This window comes from Jaculus jaculus, chromosome 5, assembly GCF_020740685.1.
Source record: "Jaculus jaculus isolate mJacJac1 chromosome 5, mJacJac1.mat.Y.cur, whole genome shotgun sequence".
NCBI lineage: Eukaryota > Metazoa > Chordata > Mammalia > Rodentia > Dipodidae > Jaculus > Jaculus jaculus.
In genome coordinates this window covers 76693846-76715332 of record NC_059106.1, presented here as the reverse complement: position 1 = coordinate 76715332, position 21487 = coordinate 76693846, and the positions used below count along the sequence as shown (strand labels likewise).

At 42.5% G+C, this 21487-nt stretch overlaps 1 non-coding gene across 1 annotated transcript; it reads left to right on the top strand.

The window, feature by feature from the left end:
- Window positions 1-15964: 15964 nt before the first annotated feature.
- LOC123461341 lies at window positions 15965-16094 on the top strand. The gene has a single exon (XR_006637628.1). It is a non-coding gene; the product is annotated as a small nucleolar RNA SNORA33 (small nucleolar RNA).
- Window positions 16095-21487: the final 5393 nt, after the last annotated feature.

Below are 21487 nucleotides of genomic sequence, written 5' to 3'. Positions count from 1 at the left end.
ATCAACAGGGTCCTTTCTTGTTGGGGTATATGGGTTGTGCATTGTGGGGTTAGCCAGCAGTTATGGGTAGGAGGAAATGTCTCTGTCTATCATGACCCAATGTGTGGCTCTAACATTCTTGCCATATCCTCTTCCTCAAATTTCCCTGAGCCATGTTGGGATCATTTTATGTCTTGGGAGCCTCCATTTCTATGGATATCTGGTTTGGTAGGAATTGATTGTTCTCTGTGTCTGTCTCCTACACCCTTCACCAGGTTCATAAATAAAACAGCACACTTGCTTGTTTCCCCAGTTATTCTCTAAGGACTGTGAGGTTAAGATTTTGATGGTGATAAAATAAATCAAGGATGGTAGAGAGGGAGCCAGAAGACAGAGTGGCTGACACTAGGTACTGGACACTTTGAAGTCCAAGAGGAGCAGGATTCCATCTATGAGGAAGGTATGATCTTGTTCCTGCCTGCCTATGGCTCTTGCTGGCCTCATTAGTGACCCAGGGTCTGAGACACTTGACTATCATTGCTCAGCTAAGGGTCTGGAGGATTTTTGTCTTCTCCAGACCCAACCAGTGGGCTGAACCCAAGGCATTGTTCTATCTGGGGTGAGAGAAGAGCAGGTATTTAACGCACCAGAGCAAGAGCTCTCTGGGGCTGCAGGCACCAGAATAAAGCTGGAACCATTTGGGAATATGCATGAATTTGGGAAAAACTGGGGCTTCTGCATGGTAGAGAAACTCAGACCAAAGAAGAGAAGATGAGACCATGGTTGTTTAGCCAACGAATTTTGTCTTAAGTGATCTCCATGTACCCACCCTCATCTAGTTATTCATCTGATGCTGGAATGGGTGAACGAGGCCCCCTCGTCAAGCAGCCTCAGCACAGCTGCACATGACCTAATTCTGTGCATCACTTGTGCTAGCAGAGAGGTCTCTGTGATGAGTATGTGTGATGCTTCTCCATTCTTCCTCAGGGATTCCTGCAATATAGAGACAGGAGAAGGGAATGCTGGGGCTGGAGGGGTGGGGATCAAAGAAGCAGAGACATTCTGGTAGTTCTGTCCATGTTCTAAGCTCCATTTTTGTGCCCCAGTCCTTGAATCACAGTCAGGACTCAGAAAGTTCTGTGTACGAACAGGCCCCTCCCCACCTGGGTGAAGAGTGGCTTCAGAAAGGAAAGCAGTGTAGGAGCAGAGTCTTTTAGGCTCATGGTTTTCTCAGGTGGCTTTTGTTCTGGCCCTTTCCTTACATGGTAATTAGAAAAGCAGACCAAGTCAGAGGAGCTCTTGCCTGTTCCTAGACAAGAAGACTGGGGGAGGGAGGGTCTCATTAACTCTGTCAGAAGAAGCCTGTTCTGTGGTGATGGGATCAAGATTGGCAACTGACCCCCTTGCTGATTCCACCGTCCACCTGTTTGTCCTATCTATAGTGACAGGGTTAAATGAATAGAGTAGAAAGTTTGGTGGCTCCTGATCTCCAGTCTTATAGTAAATATCTATTTCCTGGGCACACTCTTCTGCACACTATCTTCTCTGGTGTGTATGCCACCATCACTTATCAAGGAGACTTGAGAAACATAATATATATTTTTATATTGTTAGATTTATTTTTCTAAATTTCTTACCTAATTATTTTTTAATTTAAAATTTCAACCAAAAAAAAAAAAAAGCAGCAAATGCAGCTGGAAAATATGTTCCAAAACAGAAGAAATTTCGAAACTAAAATCCATGAAGCAAACCACAAAATTTTACATCATTTGGTAAAGATATTTTGAAGCTTTTACATCATTACATAATACTAGAGACGATGGATCTTCTTGAACATTGTTTCATTTTAAAATACATTTTTCATATTAAAATAGGAAGCAAAAAAAAAAAGAAAAAAGAAAGAAGGGTAGGTGAAGAGGGTTGTGCATGAGGCAAAAGAGAGGACAGGTGTAGGAACTCCCTTGATTATCTACATGGAGATCAGCATCTCAGGATGTGAGACAGCACACATGTATTTGTAAGGTTCTCAGGATGGGGTAGTAATCCTACCAGCTTGCCCCTATGTTTCTTTTTGTTGTTATTGTTGGGTTTCTCATTCTAGCACAGGCTGACCTGGAACTCACGATGTAGAACCATGCTGGCCTTGAATTCACAGCTATTCTCCTACCTCTGCTTCACAAGTGCTGAGAATCAAGGTGTGCACAACCACAATCCAGTTTACCCCTATGTTTCTACTTGTAGTTAAGAGATAGACAGTGCTGCATATAACCAAATACTTTCTGATTGGATGTGAGGCCTACTGTACAGAAGGGAATTCATATCGGGTGCTGTAACCTGCTCAAAAGACTGTGCATGTGGAGGCCATAGGCCATAATGTGGAAGCTACTACTGTCATTTTCTTGAGGGGACATGTTGAACCCACCTTCTAAATAGGTCACTATTGCTCTCAGCTTTGCTCTGAGAAGGTTCCTCTTACAGTGGGCAGCACTCAATGCAGAGATTCATGTTGCTTAAAGACTATTGAGTGCTCAGGCCTAAATGGGACATCTATATCATCACCTCCAAGATTCCAGAAACCTCCGAGAAGGGACAGGAAGAAGGTAAGAACACAGGAAGTGGAGGGTGCGATTGAATGCTGTTTTCCACTCAGGACATGGCTGTCACACTTTGAGCTCACAGTGGTGTGATTGCATACACAACACCTCACAAGATTGCATCCACCACATTCTGCCATGTGGATGAGGGAGGGACTCATAGGAGAAGCTCTTTGCTGTGAAGGTTGCCGGGGTGGAAGAAGACATTTTTTTGTCCAGTGGTGTAGCCACTAGTAAGTTGTTCATATTCCTGTATCTAACCCCTCAACTGTGCCCATGTGAACAATCCAAATGAAGCTCTTGCATCACAATAAATAATAAAAAGAAATGGAAAGTTAAGGAAGTATAAAAAGTGGTTGGAAAAAGGGAGAGGCTCATCAGGAGGAGGTGGTGGATAAGACAGGATAATGGGGGTGGTAAATATGACCAAGGTAATTACATGTATGATGAAAATGAAATAACAGAACTCATTAGTGTATATTAATATGTACTCATTTAAAATTTAATATTCCAAGTTTGTTTTATTTAAAAACAAAAAGAAATAAGTAAGATCCAGAACAGAAAATACTCTTCCAACAGCACATGGTCACAATCTCATGCAGAAGCAGGCAGGGGACACACTGCCCACTGGAGCTCTTGACCTTTCTTGCTTCTTCCTACAGACCCCCCCTCAGCTCAAGTTCTAGTCCCACCTCCTTTGTGACCCACTGCCTGTTATTCTCTCTCTGATATTCAGTGTCCTCCAGTTGGTCAACTAGACATAACATCTATTCTCTGATTACCTGTATTCAACAGTTATATACATGAGGTAGGAACGTGCTTCAACATATCTGGACAATGACTTCCTTTTCAACCAGTTCTACTCAGGAATGCCCTCAGCTCTTGGTTCTGTCCCAACTCTTTCATCAAACTTTGCCTATTCAGAAGTAAAACTGCACAATAAATAGTTCAAGAACAGAGAGGAAGGGGGCAGTCCCATTCCTTCTCCTTACTGCTTCACATAGTCTTTCAGACTTAGTTACTGGGACCATACTGCTGGTCAGAGGACCTCCTCACTGCATCAAAGGCAGGGGAAGCTCATAATGGGCACCGAGTCATGGAACGTTGGGAGTGGTGACTGTGAGGTAAATGCTGGAGAGTTCTGGCACAGGCTCAGTCGCTCGCTGACTTCTGGTGAAGTAGGAAGTCCGGAGTGTCTTTTAGAAGAATGACTCGAAAGCTTCCTCCGATATTCCCGTCTCCTCCTGCTGCTCCTCCCCCGTCCCGTCGTCGTCCTGGTCCTCGTCCTCTAGCCTCCATTCCTAACTTGGCTGCTCAGAGGTCCACCTCTCAGCGTCCTCTCCAGCCCAGTCCTCCCCCTGGTGCGCCCCGTCGTACTGCTTTCCCTCCCATCGCAGCCCCTTCCCGACGCCCCAACCAAAGTGTCTCCTTCCCCAAATATACCTTTCCTTGCGCCTTTCAGCCTAGGACCTCGGGTCGTGTTTCTCCCCTCCCCAAATTGTCCCCTGTCCCAGTCCCTGCTCCTCGTAATACCCCTGTGGAACGTGAATAGTCCCCTGCTACCTGCAGTCCAGCCGACGCCAGCTACAGCAGGTGAGTGACAACCTCGTCCTGGGCAGTGATTCTGTGGGTTGCGGTGCTCAGAACTGCTCGGGCTGGGACAGGTCCTGGCAGCCTGGCCTGGTCCACAGGGAATGCAGGACCACGGAGCGGGCACACAGCCGGAGCTCCTCTCAGTGATGTCCAAGACCCCTCTATGTGCCCGAGCCTGGTGATTACTACTGAGGCTCCCTGTCATCCTGCCTTCATCCTCCTCTTCAGATGCCAGGATGCCTCTGACAGCTTCCTTTTCCAGTCTGTTCCTCTCCCCTCATCACTGCTCAGCAGCCTGCATTAGTTCTCACTGAGGAAATGGCCTTCTCCATGGAATGTGCGCTGAGTACACGGAGGGAACTGTGGGACCACGGTAAGGAGGATAAAAGCTTGAGGGAAATGCAGAGGGTTTTTGTGCCCTGAGTTCAAGTGAGGACAGGAAAGGGAGACCCGGGAACTCAGAGTGGACCATCTCCACTATAGACAAATGGGCATCAGGTGTGTGTTTTACTTGAGACTTGTTCATTGATTTTTTTTTCCCCTCTCCTTGTAAAACTTCAGAGTCTTGCCATCCTTGGTAAATACCTCCTTCCAGAAGGGAAGGGGCCTTCATTGTGTTCTTATCAATGTCCCAAAGGCAGAGCCACTGACAGCTGCATGAGTTCTGGGTGCAGGATTAAGTGGGAAATTTCCTTCCGGTGGCCTAAAAAAAAAAGAAATGATACCAAGTGTAAGATTCAACACAATAAAAGTCCCCACAGAAAATTTTGAAAACTTAAAAACTGAATGTATGGTAGAGAGATAGGTTAGTTATTAAGGCACTTGCCTGTGAAGCCTAAGAACCCATGTTTGACCCCTCAGATCCCACATAAGCCATATGCACACGGTGATCCATGTGCAAGTCTGCACATGTGGACAAGGTGGTGCACACATCTGGAGTGCAATTACAGTGGCTGGAGGCCCTGCTTTGCCAGTTCTCTCTCTCCTTCTTCCTCTGTCTCTCTCTTGCTTGCTCTCTTGCTCTCGCACATGAAACAACTGAAAGTGTATAGTGGACTAGCTGGATATAGGAAGAGAAACAGTCAGAACAGAAGGCACATGAGAGGGCAACACAGGTGAATATTTTTAAGATGAATCATATACACATATGAAAGTGGCATAATGAAACGCAGTAATCTATAATTACTATATGTTACAAAAAAGAATATGGTAGGAGCTTGTAGCTACAAAAAGTAAAAATATTACATGCATTATCAGAAGAACAACAAAAAAGCCAGTAAAATTTAGAGGCATTCCAAGGGCTAAGAGCATCTAAGTCTCTAAAGTTCTTTCTTAAAGCTATGAGATCTAATTTTTCAAAACATATTCCATAATCTGTAACAATTATGGAGTGGCCCTGGTGAAGGCACACATCAGCAATGACATAGAACAGAGCCTAGAGGGAGGCTCTCTTATTTGGTGTGTAAATTCATTTGTACCTTAATCCTTAGATGCCATAGCAACAGTATACTGCTAATGCATATGATAGATTACATTTTTATCTTATCTTCTGTTTGGCATATCTATTCTTCTGGTATTGATTGAGAAGAAAACAAAAGATTTCTAGAGATATCAAGAAGGACATGGTGTTTCTCACCTGTCTAGTGATTCTCAATACATATTCTCTGGGGAGATAGAAGGCCTTCTTCTTTAATGAATATTAGGTTCTAAAATCTCACTGATGGTCTGGAAGGACTCAGGGTCAATAGCAGCCATGTGCTGTGTCCCTAGACTGGCTTAGTTGGCTGTGAGGCTTCTAGAACTAATGTTAGAACTCCAACAACATAATATGGGAATTGTAGCACAGAAAAAGGATTTACAAACACTTCAACACATCTTTCTTTCTGAGTCTTCACCCAGTTTGTCATTGGCCTGTCTGTCTTGTATATACACTGGTCCTAGCTGGAGAGAGCTCACTTTGCAGGGACCAAACACTTTTGCTCTATGTCCTCCATTGACAATGTCGCTTCTCAACAGAATGAAAGTTATTTCCCTCTTAGCAATGTCTATCTAGGTGTCTGAATCTCATGTACATTGCTGCTCAGGGGTCAAGTTGAGAACCCAGAGACACAGTGTTAAGGTAAGACATTAGACAGGGCATGGAGCTTTAATGAGCATGGCTGCATCACTTAGAAGCATTAACAAGTCCAGAGAGAATCTAGGTGGTTGGAAGGGATCAGGGCAAGGAGCCAAAGTTGAATGGGTTGAATTCTAGTTTTATCTTATTCCTTTGGGAATTTTGGATTAATTACTGAGCCACGTGATGGCTGAGTTTCCTTGTCATAAATCTCACAAGGTTGCTAGGAGGAGTAATGAGGTCACATCTACAGTATGCCCAGTGCAGGGTGTCACACAGAAAGTGCTCCATCAGTGTAGAGTACATGGGGATTCTTCTTTGAACAACACATTTTTTTTTTTTTACAGAAACTGGATAAGGTAGACATGAATATTGAAATTCAAATTCAGACGTTAGTGAAAAAGTACACAGGATTTCCTGGGTAGTGTGCATTCAATAATAGGCTTTTTGTTTAAATAATGAAAGGTTTGTGAAGGTAAGAAGGTTGATGGAGTAGAAAGTATCCAAGTTATATAATTAGGTAACTCAAAATACTGTTACAAACCAGAACCTATTTAACACACTATGTTTTACATTTTTAGAGTAAAAAAAGTCTCTTCCTTGTGGATATAAAGTATAAATGTGGAAGTACTGCATCCTTGACCCTCTACTACATCTTGGCACAAGCTCACCATAAGAGCCAGGTCGTACAAGTGTGGCTGGTACAGCCATGATCCCTTGCACCAACTCTCTGGGACTTGCAGATGAAAGATTGCATTTGTCTATGTTGCAAGGGATCTGCAAGTACTGTTTGTCACTAGGAACCTGGAAACGATGGCATCAGATGGTTTTGATGGCAGTACAGAAAAGTATGCTGCTCAAAGCACTAGATCCAGATGTTGGGGACCCCTCTAAGGTAATTATGATGAAACTTCATAATGGTGTTTAGGGGATATAGTCCCAGTGTGAGGACCCCTCGGTACAGGCAGAGATCTTATCTGTCCATGGAAACACAAAAAGCCACATTCAATGGGGGCATCTAAGCCTCATGGCCCTTATAACATTAGCTTAAAATATATCCTTTACTTTAAGACTTACAACATGCCCTCCAACATAAGGGAACATTGCTGAAGATGGGTACAAAAACATAAGAGCCCTAAGATGGGAAGTTATACTCTGAGGTAATGTCCTCTCCATGGACTGACAGGTGCATTCCTGACCCATGATTACTGGTAACCCCTGCGAGGAGGGCCAGCAGTGGAATGGACATGACGTAGAGGGAGCAAAGGAGGATAACCCGATGAAAGTATGAGCAATCGCCAATATGTTCATGTATTAATGTTCCACGTAATGTGTATTTTGAACTATAACTTTGCATTGATTACATAGTATAGCTTCCATAGAATTGGTGTCACAGTGCTCAATTTTACTCAGTTCTCTATATGACTCCTTCAACAGAGTCATTATTTCATTTGACACCTGTGTACTGAAGCCCTAGTGCTGGGTACTAGGAGGTGAAACTCCACTAAGACCAAGATATGAGGTTTATTTCATGTCTGGCTTCCTGAAAGCCAGGCCTTCCTGTTTCTCCAAAGGTTCTTATTAATTTTGCATCTATTTTCCAGGGGAACCAGAACATTCTGATCCCAGGCTGAGTCGCTTTAGAGTGTGAAACAGCATCATGTCTCCAAGGCTGCAATGTGGAGACAAGGAGTAAAGATCTCCACACGTAGCAGCCAGCGGTGCAGCCAATCTTTGTACTGAACACCCAATATAAGCCCTATTTAGATTAATAAATGTTCCTTTTTTTAAAAAACCAACTGTAACAAATCTTATTCCATACTTAATATAATTTGTTACAATTGTAGAATTGAGCATTACTCAGACAAACAGTGTTTCAGAATGTCCTGCTCCTCCAATGGGATGTGCGTACATAGACAGGTGCATATCCATTCGTTAGAGCTTGTGTCTCAACATCTAGACATTGTGTTGGTTCAGTGTCACCATTTGCTCTAAGACAAGGGTACAGATAATGAAACAGAAACCAACAGTGTTCATACTTCTGGTGTTGGTCCTGTTTACTATATGTGGTAAAAACCTATACGACAGCGCTGATCAAATGGCTTGGTGGATACGGCACTTGCCTGTGTAACCAATGAGTCTCAGCCCCTAGTACCCATGTAAGCCCAATGCACAAAGGGGTGCATGCATCTAGTTTTTTTGCAGTGGCTGGAAGCCTGGTGAGCCCATTTCTCTCTCTGTCTCTCTCCCTCTCACTCTTCCTCTCCCTGTCCCTCTTTAACTCTCTGAAATAAATGAATAAATAAAAATAAATATATTAAAAAAACCTATAAGCCAAACTTGAGATGCATGGGTCAAGTTGGGGGTCATACTTAATGGTTAGTTTTTCATATGCTAAGTATCACTTCTCTCACTTACTCCCAAAAGCACTCGTTCTGCTCCTCAGAAACCAATTTGAGAATTTGAACATTTCAGGCAAAGATGGCATATAATGATCTCCTTATAAACTGATAAACATACATGATTTTAAATGCCATACATTCAGTCCAACTTTAAAAGTCCCCATAGTTTTTATCAATCCCAATGATGTTCATACATACCTACAGTCCAAGATCCCTGTATTAAGACAGATCTTTCTTCCTCTTTTTCCAAGAACAACATGGAAGAGGGAGCCTGGGGCAATGGAACACAGCTACAACCATGAAGCAAAACCTGAAGGGTTAGGTTCCTACAGTCGGCCACCTGGTTGGGAGTAACTTTGACATTGTGGACTTTTGTTTTCATGGCTGTGAATGTATGTGGAGCAGGATATGATGACCTTCAAGTCATTTTAAGACAGAGAATAGCAAAATAACCCAAACCAGTCTCACAAACTCCTTCAGGTTAGCCTAGGAAATATACTGATCACCTGTCATCATTGCCATAACAACCTCACACTCACCACTATCATTTTCATCTGTAAATTGGAGATTATCGGGCTTCCTTCTTATAAGTGCTGTGAGGAACTAGTGAGAAAACACACTTTAGAGTTTGAAGACACCCTTTCAACGTTCTCAGTCATGACATCATCACCACCTCATAGCATTCTATTCACCTCCCTGTCTAAACACAAACCCAGAAGAATTTCTATAGTATGAATCTTCCCACGTGAGCCAATTCTGCCAAGGTAACTCCGGAGACAATCTCAGTTGGGAGTGAGTTATTGAATCCCTGGTTTTCTCCCTGGTTTCCAGCACCTCTTATGTACCTCCCTTCTCCCTTCTCAAAGTCCGCCATCTTCTTGCTGGCTATGGGCCCACCTGGCTCAGAATGAAACGCCCAGAATCTGCCTTATATTCCATAACTACTTCCTGATTGGCTCCATTTTAACTGGTGATCATGAACAGCATTCAGCAGGTGGAGAAACTTTAGTTACAGTTCATGGACAGACATTTGTTGGCTGATACACTTAAGCACATGATAGACCTTGAAAATTCAGCCCCAGGCTGAGGCAAGTGGCCAGGCTTTGTGAACATTGTATGACCTTTTCCAGTCACAGCTTCTGTGTCACTGTACATTTATTTGTCACTGTACATTTATTTATTTCCTTTTTTTTGTACTTTGGTGTTTTGGGGAGGTTTGACTGACTACTGCTATTTAAATTATCTCTCATCTGCAAAAGTGTTGATTTGACCTTAAAATGTGCATATTTATCTTTTAAAAAATATTTATTCATTTGTTTATTTCAGAGAGAAAGAGGCAGATAGAAAGAATTAGACAGGGAATGGTTGGATCAGGGTCCTTTACCACTACAAAAGAACTCCAGATGCACATGTCACCTTGTGCATCTGGATTTACATGGATCCTGAGGAACTGAACCTTGGTCCTTTGAATTTGCTGGCAAGTGCTTTAAGCACTAAGCCATCTCTCCAGCCCCCTATTTCAATATGTTAAAAATATTTTTATTTATTTCCAATACACACACACACACACAGAGGAAGGGGGAGAGAGAGAGAGAGAGAGAGAGAGAGAGAGAGAGGAGAGAGGGAGAATAGACAGAGAAGGAGATAGAAAGATTGGGCACACTAGGGCCTCCAACCACTGGAAGCAAACTCCACATGCATGCACAACTTAATATATCTGCCTTTAGATGGGTACTGGAGAATAGAACCTAGGTCATTAGGTTTTACAGGCAAATTTCTTTACTACTGAGAAATCTCTACAGTCCATTTATTTTTTAAATTTCAAAATCACTTTGCCCTTACAAAACAATTAGAGAACTTGTATAATGACACACTAGTGCCTCAATCTTACATGCATTATTTGTTACAACTTGTCACCTATGCTTCATCATTCTTTTTCTGCATATCAATTTATTATTGTCTGAGTTTTAGACCCCTTTGAACATAATCTGCATATGTCATGTTCCTTTATTCATCAATGTCTTGGGAATATTTTTAAGAAGGGATGATATAGGAGTTTCAACTTTAGGAAACTCAACCTGGAAACAATTCTATCATACAACCTGACATGATGGGAGTGTAGGCAATATTGCATATAGATATTTTGCTCTCTAATATGACAAGGTGATTATTAAATATATAGTCATAAAATCCCAGGAGATGAGTATTATTACCCACATAGCATAGATGATGAGACTGAGGCATCTAGAAGATAGGCCATTTGCTACCCATGCATTACACTGTCATCCTCTGTTGGGACCTGTGCGCATGTTTGGCAGCTGGGACTTTGACCTGTGGTTTCCTTGCTTTTGTGATCCACATATTCCACACCATGAAGCTTCCACACTGTGGGCCAAACAAAGTCAACCATTACTTCCATGAAGGTCTCTCAGTTTAGAGCTTAGCTTGCAGGGATACATACCTCATTGAGATAACAGATATGGTTATGAGTAATTTTAGATTATTCTATTCTTATTCTTATTCTTATTCTTATTCTTATTCTTATTCTTATTCTTATTCTTATTCTTATTCTTATTCTTATTCTATCCTATCCTATCCTATCCTATCCTATCCTATCCTATCCTATCCTATGTATTTGAGAATGAGGAGAGACACACACAGAGAAAGAGAGAGAGAGAGAGAGAGAGAGAGAGAGAGAGAGAGAGAGAGAGAGCATGAGCATGCTAGGGCCTCTAGTCACTGCAAACTAGCTCCATACGCATGTGACATCTTTTGCTTGTGGCTTACCTGGTTACTGGGGAATCAAATCTGGGTCTTTAGGCTTCACAGGCAAGTACCTTAACTGCTAAGCCATTCCTTCAGTACCTGAGTGCCTTTTCCGTTACTGTCTCACTTTCTGTTATTGTGGCTTCCTACATTCATATTGCCAAGGCCATTCTGAAGATCAAGGATCTGATGCAAGACTTTCTCTACCTAAACATCCCATCTGACTCTGGTCAACCTCTTCTTTGCTCCAGTAATGTACACCTACATGAGTCCCAACTCCCAACTACTCCCCTGAGAGAGGCAAGCAGGTGTTGCTCTTTCCAAAGTCTTCTCAGTCTGGTTTAACCCCATGTCCACAGGGTGAGAGACAAAGGCTTTAATGGTCATTTCTCAAGGTGATGGGCATGACAGTGTGCCCTAAGTCACAGCAGAAGCCTGTGACAGAGCATGCTATGTGTAACAGTGTGGCAGGATTTTTATTGTACATAAAAAAGTCAGTGTGCATTTGAACCAACAAGGTTTTTGTTTAGTAGAAGAAATATTCCTGAGATCAAGGGGCTTTTGGGTGAACGGGCTGCACTGTGGTGCATCAACAAAGAGATCACTAATCTCAGTGGTTCACAGGACAGACATTCATTTATTGTTCATGTTCTATGCTTGGTGTAGTTTGACGGTGGTCTTCTGTTAAAAATGAGTCTCTGTTCATAAGAATGAGCGCACAGTCAAAAAGGATTTCATCAAGGCAATGTTTTTCTTCTGCTGAAGGACATGCAGTTGAAAGGGGCTCAAGAAATCCATTGGGAAGTCCACTGGGTTTTTATCTTTAACTTGAGGGTCTTCTGCCACCCTCTGATGAGTTAGTGCTCAGCCTCACATTCTTATGCGATTGGCTTCTTCACATAGTTTGGTGCAGAATCTAGGGAAAATGGAACTTTCAGAATTTTTACCCAATAAGGTAATGGAGGTATTACTTCCTGGAACTGTTGACCCTGAAAGGACTTTTACAAAATGGCATCTTTTCTCAAAGTGGAGTTTCTCTACTTTATATAACCCTTTGCTAGAAAGACATATATTTTCTTTGAAATTTCTCACAGTTCTACAGTCTCAGATCCATGGTGAAGGTCAAGCCCTTGGCTAGAATTTGCCTTTCTGTGACAGTCATGTGGGAACAATGCTCTGAATTCATAATGACTGGCATCTCTTGGCATACACTCCAGTGGACCAAGCATGGTGCATGGTGAAGCCTGATAGCAAAGGAGTAGGGAGTATTTTCTTCCTTCAGAGAAGTAATACATGTCATATCACAGTGGGCTGGAATATTTAGTCCCTCTGAAGTGAAGGGAGCAAATAAGAATGATGCTATCTTAAATGCAACACAAAACATGTAGAATACATGTAACCAACATTAAGCATGCAAAATGTAAGAGACCAGGTAATGGAAACAGCAGGGGGACAAAGTGAAACACACACACAAAAAAACATATATAAACACACACACACACACACACACACACACACACACAGTACACATATTAGTTTAAAATTAAGGTAATATTTTATGTAACCCATATAGCCCATAAGGCTTATATAGTCCTTAAAATAAATGTTGTTCATGAATAAATATGATGACCTCAGCATTGTGCTGTCAATGGACAGAAAACTCAGTGATAAGGAAAATTGGTTGTCATCCTTGGAGTGAAGAGGTTCTTCTCCTTACCTCAGTAACTTTCTCAGTATTTGACCTTGGAAAATTTACTTCTTGTTTACAGCAGGAAGTGACAGTCACTGTGAGGCTGTTATGGCAACCATCACTTTATACACTCTAGACTGCTTCCTAAAGCACTTATCCTTATATTTTGGCTTGTATGTCCTTATGATTGAGATACCAAATATAACCATTTTAACTTAAAGGTACAAGCCAAAAGCCACACTTCAGGAACTCTAGCTAGGCACACTTTGCATATCTTTAGATTGAAATCTGAAACTCACCACCACACTAAAGATCCACCCAATGACATTAACAGCCAGGTGGCTGCAGAATGCAAACTACAAACAATAAAGAACTGAATATATTGGGGACCATCTATTCAAACTACCACATTCCGCCACTGGCCCTAAATCAAACTTTTGCAGTTCAAGTTCAATATAACCAGAGACTAACTGTCTCCAGACTTTCCCATTCTGCCCCTCCAGCTGGGCAGAGTAGCCAGGGAACACTTCCATCCCAGGACATTATGCGCTCTATGGCAGCCCTTGCATAGTCCTGGTATATCCAAAACATCTTGAGGTCTTCATGCAAACTACAGTCCATCTTCCAAAGGCTCTTTCAGCCTATCAGGGCATCAGGCCCTACCTCATGCTACATCTCAGCAGCAGCTCCCGGAAGCATGTGCAATTCATGACCACTCCTCACATTTTCCAAAGACTCTTTCAGTCTATCAGGGCATCAGGCCCTACATCATGCCACATCTCAGCAGCAGCTCCTGGAAGCATGCACAATTCATGACCACTCCTCACATTTTTGATGCTTCTGAAACCAATACCAGATGTGCAGTACACAGCCATATTCTTAATTCACAGACAAAATAAATCATAACCTTGAAAAGCAGGTTCCTTCTCCAGTCAACTCTTTCCAAAAGTGTTTGCATTTCTATGACAGTCTTTCCTCGGGCATCTTTTCCATGGTAAAGCAATTGGACCATCTTCCTTTAAGATGGCTAATGTGTTTGACAATAGCAGATTCAGTAACCTAAAACCAGTCTCAGTGCCTGTAATTTAACTTGTTTGAGGTTTTCCAGCTTAAAATCTTCAATATCTCAGTCCAATATCTCTAGCCAAGCACATCAGTCCATTATAAATTTAACATTGATCAAACTCTCTGGGCCTGGGCATCAGGACACAGCTAGCCCTTATGACAGTAGCCCAATTCCAACAAAGTCTTCTGCAGTCTTTCCTTACCCTTAGAAAGCTCATAAACCAAGCCTTGAAATTCAATATTGTCTACACTTAGAATTCTCAAACTGTCATCAGACAAGTCCATAAAACTTGGCTTACCACTCCAGAAGGCATCTTCCTTCGCAAGCACCAAATCCATGCCCATTTCTCAAAAACAAAGGCTCCAAAAGATCAACATCTACATGGTCAGGTTCATCTCAGCCCACTCCTCAGTATAAAGTTCTGTAGCAGACAGCTTCAGGTTCACTGAGATGAACTTCCAGACCAGGCACAGTTATGGAGGAAGGGATATTTATTGAAGTTTACAGATCCAGGGGAAGTTCCATTACAGCAGAAGAAACTGGCCTGCCTTCACAGGACCAAGCAGAGAGAGAGAAGTACAAGCCAAAAGCCACAAGCCATACTTCAGGAACTCCAGCTAGGCACACTTTGCATATCTTCAGATTGAAATCTGAAACCCACCACCACACCTAAAGATGCACCCAGTGACATTGCCTCTAGCCAGGTGGCTGCAGAATGTAAACTACAAACAATAAAGAGCTGAATATATTGGGGGCCATCTATTCAAACTACCACACTAGAGGACTCCTTCTCCCCTTTGTTGTTCTCCTCCCTCTCTCTCTTCCTCTCCCCTTTGTCACTCTCCTCTCTCTCTGTCTTTCTCTCTCTCTCTCTGTGTGTCTTTCTCTCTCTCTCTGCAAGAAGATGGCCATTATCAAGAATGGAGAGAGTTGCCAGTGTGACCTGCTCATGCTACACCCTGATCTCAAGGGTTATGGTTAATCTTGCCTGTCAACTTGACTGGATTGAAAGACATCCAGGAAACTGTCAACCTGATTAACAGTTTGGTCAGAAAAGTGAAGGAAAAGCCACCCTGAATATGGGAAGCCCTTTCCAATGGGCTGGGGGCCCGGATGGAATAAAGGGAAGAAGGGGAGCCCAAGCCTTAAGAGCTCAGTTCTCCTTGAGCAGGTGTGACTTGTGCTGCTGCCAGAGCCTGCAGACATCAGTTCAGCTTCTTCAGTCTTTGATCGTGGACACATTCTGGACATTCTCCAGGTAGTGAGCAGGCTTCAGCCCCAGACTGGGGCAGCACCACTGAGGCCTCTTGTTCTGAGCCTTCGAGCTTAGACTGAGCAGCTTCTTGACTGCTGGTGTTCTGGGCTCTCCAGCCTGCAGATGCTCACTGGGGACTCTAATCGTGTAACTCTTACTTCTAGTTTTCTAAAGAACTCTAATATAGAATCTCAGCTTCTAGAACTAAGAAAATAAATCTCTTGTGCCATCCATCTAGTCATATTATTCTGTTATAGAGCTAGTTCAGAGCAACCCTGAGTGATCATATTTCTACCAGCAACATTATAAGAGCTTAAAAGTGAAGCCAAGCTATCTATTTAAAATGAAGTTGGAGTTCATTGAGTAAAGAGTACTTAGTAGGAAAAAAAAATAAAACTAGTGGCTAGGAACATGCATACAAGGAGTGAATACAGGCTGAGAATCTGTTTAGTGTTCTCTCTTCTATCAATTACTTTCTTGTTGCCGAGAAAAATACCTGACCAAAGCCAGTCAATTAGTTTGCTTATATGAATGAGTTTCTGCAGAAAGTTTGAAAAATCTGGCAATAGTGGTGGCATTTTGTAAGTTTAAGGACAACTGAGGTCCTTATGGTCCCTGCAAATGGCTACAATATCATCATGTTGAAGAGTTTTTATAAGACTTAATTAAAAATTTATTGCAACTTGTTCTAAGCTTAATGAAGCTTGAGAAAGTTAAGAAATTACATGAAATAAAAAGAAAAAATATACCTGACCAAAAGAAGCTTATGGAAGGAGACAGTTGAATTGTGCTTACAGATGCAGTGAAGGCATGGCAGGATGGTGGGAGAAGCCAGTGTCTTATCGCCTGGGCAGTCTGGAAGCAGAGAAAAGGGCTGAACAATACAACCTTAGCCTGCCTCCAGTGACTCACTTCCTCTAGCTGGACTCTACCTTCTAAAGGTCTCACATGTTCCTTGACAGCACTACCAGCTGTGGATAAGTGTTCAAACACATGAACTCACAAGAGACATTTGCATTCAAAGTCCCTCACCTGTGGATTCTTTATTTTTATTTATTTGAGAGAGAGACAGAGACAGAGACAGAGAGAGAGAGAGAGAGAGAGAGAGAGAGAGAGAGAGAGAGAGAGAGAGAAAGGCAGAGAGAGAGGGAGAGAGCCAGACTGAGATAGAAAGAATAAGAGAATGGGTATGCCAGGGCCTCCAACCACTGCAAATGAACTCCAGATACATGTGCCATCTTGTGCATCAGGCTTATGTTTGTCCTGGGGATTTGAACCCTGGTCCTTTGAGTTTGCAGGCAAGTGCCTTAACTGTTTAGCCATTTCTCTAGCTCCCACACCTGTGAATTCTAAGGAGCCTGTGTTCAAAGTGCCAGAGAAGCAAGGGGATGTCAAGGAGAGAGGACTCAAGTTAGCAAAATACTGTCTTAAAAACAGAACTAGAGAAAGGTTCATGTGGTCACTATAGAATGTTCATCAGAGGTAGCGATAAATATTAGAGTGGGGCGGGGGCAGTCTTGAAAGGCCAGTAAAAGTGCTTACTTTAATGTCAGCACAATGGGGGTGGTGAGATCCTGGCAGGAGAACTGGTGCAGTTTGAGGAATGATCATCTGTGTTGTATGGGTGACCTCATGAAGGGCTGAGAGGGAAGGGAGCAGGACAAGAAGGTGAGAGTGTCAGGGGACTCAGACCAGGCCAGGGAATCAAGGGTCTTCCCTTTAGAGAGCTCTAAGACGTGTGCTTAGGGAGGATTCAGGTTGTGGGTACTGGGAAGGGTGCTGTTTGGTTATGCTTCTTGGAGTTTAGATGTCAAACTAATGACGTGGGGAAGGGAAAGGTGGGGAGGTGTGCACAAGAGATGAACAAGGTGCCTATGAGCAGTGAACACCTGGCTTATATATGCATGACTAGACTATTTTTGCGTGTACATGGCTTAGAATATAGTTCAAATTGCATCCATGGTTTCTTTTGTTGTTTATTTTTATTTATTTATTTGGGGGTGATGGACAGAAAGAGAAAGAGTGAGAGTAAGAGTGAGAGGGAGAGGGAGAGAGAGAAAGAGAAAGAGAGAGAACGGGTGTGCCAGAGTCTCTTGCCACTGCAAATGAACTCCAGATGCATGTGCCAACTTGTGCATCTGGCTTACATGGGTCCTGTGGAATTGAGGCTTGAACCAGTGTCCTTAGACTTCACAAGCAAGTGCTTAACTGCTAAGCCATCTTGCCAGCCAACCTCCATGGTATTAAAAAATGTCTTTTATTATTATTTTATCAGAGGGAGTGACAGAGAGAATTTACACATCAGAGCCTCCAGCCACTGCAATCGAACTCTAGACACATGTGCCATCTTGTGGGCATGTTTAAGCTTGCACTTGCCTCAGCTTTGTGGGTCTGGCTTATGTGGGATCTGGTGAGTTGAACATGGGTCCTTAGCTTTACAGGCAAGTGCCTTAACCACTAAGTCATCTCTCTAGCCCTGGATCCACAGGTTTTAATACATAGGCCAGAGCTCCCTATAGGCAGCCACCGGCTGGAATCCTTCAGCAAGTCTTAGAACATTGTTGTATAACTCTCTGTGAAAATCATTCAGTAAGGACCTGTATGTTCCCTGAAACAAGCATATACCTGCATCTGTGTATGCAAGTTTCATTGACTGTGAAGTTCTTCTGTTCTATAGGTGCCAGGATTAGACAGCATGTTCTTACCCTCACTCTTTATACCTTCACTGCTCCCTTACCTATGCTTTAGGGGTGGGCATAAATCTTCCATTCACCTCCAGAGGTATAGCCTGGTTTATTAGCAAATCACTCTGTAATTCAGAGCTTGAACCATACCTTAGCTAACACAGCCTGAGTCCTTCTCTATGGCCCTTCAGCCTCTACTTCTTGGTAGTTGGGCTTCATTTTTCATAGGTAATACTCCTTATTTTGGTTTGCTTCATATTTTTTTCCAATATGATCTTGTGCTATCCAGGCTGTCCTCAAATTTTCTATGTATCCAAAGCTGGGCTTTAATAGTGGTCCCCTGACTCTGGCTTCCTAGTGCTGGGATGAGGGGTGTATGTCACCAAACTCAGCTGAATTTGCACTTTCATGACTTCTTTCTTTCTTTTTTTCTTTCCCCCTCTCTCTCTTTTCTAGGTAGGGTCTCACTCTAGCCCAAGTTGATCTGGAATTCACTATGTAGTCTCAGGCTGGCTTTCAACTCAGAGTGATCCTCCTATCTCAGCCTCCCGAGTGCTGGGATTAAAGGTGTGTGCCACCACATCCACAATAGTATCCTTTTTATCACAATATGTTTTTAACTTTGATAAAGTACATTTATGTTATTTTTTTTTGTCTTGTTACTTTTAGAGTAAATGTATGACAATACTGCCTGATCCAAGGTCATGGAAATTTACTTCTGTGTCTTCTAAGTTTGACTTAACCTTTTAAAAAATTGAGTCAATTATTTATAATATGATTAGAGATGTGATTTTATTCCTTTACATTTGTCTCACTGCCATTTTTTCTTTTTTCTCCATTTAATCATCTTTTTTATTTTATTTTTTATTAATTAGTTTTGTATTCAGCAAATACAGTCAGTTTGGTACCATTATTAGGCTCATCCATGACCTACCCCCTCTCCATTGGCCCCTCCTTGTTGAGGTATATGGGTCGTGCATTGTGGAGTTAGCCCACAGTCATGGGTAAGATAAATGTCTCTGCATATCATGACCCAACATGTGGCTCTGACATTCTTTCAGCCCCCTCTTCTGCAAAATTTTCCTGAGCCATGTTGGGTTCATTTTTGGTCTGTTTCAGTGATTAATCATCTTGATGTTCTTGATAAAACTCAGTTGACATTAGGTTTTAGGACTATGGATTGTCAAAGTTGTCTGTTAAGACACATGCCAATTCTTATGCCAGGACCACACTGTTCTGGTTGCTATAGTTTTGTAATGCAGTTTCAAATTGGAAGTAGAAGTCACCCAACTTTGCTTTTTTGGTCAAGATTGTTTGGTCTCCTCTGAGTGCTTTGGACTTTCCATTGAATTTTACATTCCCCTAGTGAATTTCATGAAAAATGTCAAGTAGGATTATGATAGAGATGTATTATTCTATAAATCATGTATTTTAATTTTTATTAATTAAATTTAAAGAGGAAGAGGCAGAGAGAAAGAGAGAATGAGAGAACACACATGTGTCCCCTTGTGTATCTGCCTTATGTGGGTTGGGGGATCACACCAGGGTCCTAGGCTTCACCAGCAAATGCCTTAACCACTAAGCCATTTCCCCAGCCCTGTTAATCAGTTTAAGGTATATTGTTATCTTAACCAAATAAAGATTTCTGATAAGCTGCCAAATTACCTTGTAATCTGGCACCATCCTAAACAAGGTTATTACTTGACTCACCAGGACACAATTGGCAGCATTGAGGCATTCTGTCATCTAACGGCAGTGCTGCATACAAAGTCAGGCAGGCACAAGCAGGCTGCATGAGGAAGTGGCTGGAGTGATCCACTACTGTTATATCCCCATAACCTTCATCCACCTCCACAGGGTTTCCCTGCTGGGTGTGTAAAGGAAAGAAGAAAGGAAAATGCATGCATGGTTACAGATGGTTCTGTGGAATGTACCAGCCCCACTTGAATGTGAAGAGTGGAGAATTGTGGTCCCATCCCGGAATATTCCTGAAGAGAAGAAAGAAGGGAAATATTTCCAGGACAGGAAACTGAAGAGGGCATGTTGTTAGTTTTGTTTGAAAGAAGAAATCACTTTTATCTAATAGTCCAAATTGATATATGTACCATGGCTAATGGGTTGTCTAGAGGGTCAGGGACCTGCTTGGAATGTAATTGGAAAATTAGTGAGAATGTAAGAGAGTTATGTGGACATCCCAGTTAGAACTGACAAACAATGTAGATATTTGTGACGCATGTGAATGCTCACAAAGGGAGTCCTCAAGAGAATTCTAACAAACAATTGATAAGGGTTAGCATCTTCCCCTATCATCCTCTAATTGCCTGTGATAGTTAAGCTTCATCATCACCACGGCAACATACCTCAGGCTATACCTATGAGTGTTGTTTGCAAAAAGATTTAACTGAGGAATGAAGACCCACCATGAATGTGTGGCACAATCCCATGCGCTGGAATCCTAGACTGAATAAAAGGAACAAACTGGGCTAAGCATGAGCTTTCATCTCTGGCTGCTGCCTGCAGACGCTTTGTGACTAGCTGCCTCACACTCTTGCCTGCATACCTTTGCCAAATGATATACTGTGTTCACAAATTGTCAGTCAAAACAAACCCTTCCCTCCTATTCTGCAATTGTCAGGTTCTTTGTGAATGCAACATCAAGCATAATGAATATCCAGCCAAACGGGTTCATGGAGAAACCAGCTAAGGTGTCAGGGATAGAGATTGTGCACTGGCTCAGCAATATAAGGATAAAAAGGAAACCTAATTATATTTCCTTTGCCTCCATTCTTTCAGAAGCCTTGATTATCAAGTAGTTATCATTATATCACTGCTTATTAAATCCTAGAGTCACTACGTAGTGTCAGCTGGCTACAAACACATAGCGATCCTCCAGCCCCTGCCTCCTGAGTGCTGGGGTTAAAGGTGTGTGCCACCACGTCTGACCCAGACCCTCCATCTCTCACAATGGACTTCCCTCAGTGTAGAGCAGTGCTGGGAGTGGGGGTGGCAAAGAAGGCCTCAAGGTGACCTGAGGGAAGCTTCATCCTGTGGGAAGGAACTGCGAGGAAGGCAGAGAAGGGGACCAAAAGAGGAGTCCTCAGAACTTTCCACAGGCACATCCACCCACTAATGAGGCATGAATTCATAGTCCATGTACTTGTCACTTGTAATTACTCCTCCATAACTAGTCTTAGAAGGAGTTGTTACAGGAAGTGGCCATGAAATCGTGTCTCTGATGATTGCACTTGAGGATTCTGATGTCCATTTGCAATGCCTGTCTCCCACTCTTATTTCTTCATATCATTTGAGGTTAAGGAGAGCCTGCACTGGGTTCTCTATAGG